Source organism: Bombyx mori, chromosome 24 (assembly GCF_030269925.1).
Source record: "Bombyx mori chromosome 24, ASM3026992v2".
NCBI classification, from domain to species: domain Eukaryota; kingdom Metazoa; phylum Arthropoda; class Insecta; order Lepidoptera; family Bombycidae; genus Bombyx; species Bombyx mori.
Window position 1 is genome coordinate 13,148,180 of NC_085130.1, and position 2,774 is coordinate 13,150,953.

The following is a 2,774-nucleotide window of genomic DNA, read 5'->3' on the forward strand; positions in this document are numbered from 1 at the left end:
TTTCAATAAGCTTACTTACGAGTATTACACAACTGAGTGATGACGGTTGACGACTTTTTAGAAAATGAACAGTGTTCATTGAACACTACACACAACTTCAAAGCAAAACATTTAAAGGGGATTCCCCTAAAATGTGCTTGAGTGTTGTCAGTGTTGATGAAAAATCTGACACTATTTTAACAAAGGTAAAATTCCTCAAATATTTTTAGCGCAACTACCCAACTGACTAAATGTGAAACACAGTTAGATGACAAATCCTGCTACAATTCTGCGAAGATTTTATGAGATTCCGCTAAAAAATTCCTTAATTTCAGATCTGCCACGCAATCTGCTAAACTTTAAATTGGGGATCTAATTCTGCTAAAACTGCAGAATTCTGCTAAATCTGGTCACACTGGATGCGCCGGAGCGGTGTTGTCTCCCCGCACACTCCACTGCAAATACCGTTGGAATGTGCGTTTTCGTTGCACATTCTATTGCCGTTTTTTTATCGTCGCGGTGTCGGTGTAATTCTTATAAATATGTAAATATACTAATATTATGATTGTAGTATAAATGTGTACGTGTATTATATGTATATATTATATAAATGACAATGTACATAGTGTGTTAGTGTGTGTTTGTGTGTGTAGGTGGGTAAGTAGATGCCACATCACTCCCCCGCGGAGACCGTTACTACGGGCGGTAAAAGTCAGGGAAGTGTACTCTGCGACCTGATCTGGTACGCCTCTCTATGATAATTTCCTTTTCAGGTTGGTGTTTTGGTAGTTGTTCATTAAGTAAGAAGGCTGGTTTCACTCGGTCTAATGTTACTTTGATGGACTTCCCTTTTATGAGAAGTGTTAATGTTTTATCATCTCTGTGCAGCACGGTGTGAAGTCCTGTGTATGTAGGTTGTAATGACCTGCGTTTTACATCATCTCTCAAATAAACGTGGATGCACGTCTAGAGATCTTTAAATGTAAAAGTTGGTTTATGTCCGAGTCGTGATGCTGGTTGTGGTTTTATTTGCTGGGCGAATAAACGTAACCGAGCAATAAAGTCATCGTTGGTTGGTGTCAAAGTAGGACTGTCAAAAAATTGTCCCGGCAGTCTCAACGTTTCGCCATAGACCAATTCTGCTGAGGAAGATTTCAGATCTTCCTTGTAAGCGCACCGTATGCCAAGTAAAACTAACGGTAGTATGTCCGTCCAGTTCGCTTTGGCGAGGCATACGATAGCGGCTTTCGGATGGTGGTGAAATCTCTTCACTAATCCATTGCAGGAAGGATGGTACGCAGTAGTCCTTTTAAGTAAGGTAAGTATTTGCACTGACTGGGACTTAGCTTGCGAGAAAAGAATGCCAATGGTTGCCATCCTCGATTCTTGTATTGTTGGAGTACAGCACAGATGCATCTGAGAACGCCTTCTCAGATGCATCTGTGACCAATGCCAGTGGTGCTTCGCAGTCTGGATGTGCCAATAATGTGGCACGGCACTGACTATCTTTACAGTCTCGAAATGCTTTTAGTTCCTGTTCGTTAAAGTTGACAGGATGTGAGCACTTCACTGAGCCTGTAAGGAGGTTGTTCAAGGCAGTTTAAGTTTGTGCAGCTGATGGTATAAATCTTCTGTATAAATTAAGCATCCCTAGGAACCTTCTAAGCTGTTTTATGGTTTTCGGCTCAGGAAAGTTTTGGATGGCTTCTACTTTGGCTTCGAGAGGTGTTGTTCCTTCAGCTGAGATCGTGTATCCCAGAAACTGCACCTTTTCAACTCTGGAAACACACTTGGAACTATTTATGACCATGCCATAATTTTGAAGACGCTTGAATATTTCACGTAGATGCGATTGGTGCTCATGCACGTTAGGCGATCGTCTAAGAAAGTGTAGCAAAAGTCAAGTCCTCTAGTCATTTCATCAACGAATCTTTGGAACGTTTGGCCAGCATTACGTAGACCAAAAGTCATGAAAGGGAACTCGTACAGGCCAAATGGTGTGGTAATAGCTGTCTTTGGTACGTCCTCTGGAACAACTGGAATTTGCTGGTAAGCCTTTTCTAGGTCTATTTTGGAGAATATGATACAACCATTGATGCAGTGTGCGAAGTCTTGGATGTGGCGTTTCGGATAACAATCAGGTATTGTACGCGCATTTAGCATGCAGTAATCGCCACATGATCTCCATCCATTGTCCTTTTTGAAGCAAGGTGTAACGGTGATGCCCATGGACTCTCTGACGGCCTAGCGATGCCATTTCGTATCATGGACTCGAACTCTTGTTTAGCGATTTTTAGCTTGTCAGGAACCAGACGTCGAGGGTTGCAGGAAACTGGTGGTCCAGGTCATCCTCTGCCATACTATAGGTCTGACCTGGACCACAACATGCGCTGTTTTAGGATTCCTCGTCCTTTTCTTGAACTTTACTTTTATTTCTATATCTATTTCCTCAAGCCCTGTAAAGGTATCGTGGGTTTGTGAGTGTAGCGCCTTGACCATCTCGTCGTCCTCGCTGTCCAAAAAGACGTCTTTAAGGACGACGAGAGGGTTTTTGTTTTGCATTCGCGCTACAACCAGCCATTCCCTTTGCTTTCTATTCTAGTTTTAACTTTTTCTATTTCGGCTGTGTTTTCTAGTTCTAGTTCTAGTTTTCTAGTTCGTCTATGTTGCATCCTAGAATTACCGTCTGGTTTTTTGTCTTTCTCACCTTGTTGATTTTTAAGCCTGTTGCCCTGGCGTCGACCGCCTTCTTAACTCTTTCTAGGACTTCGTCAGCAGTTTCAAGGTTCCCTTCA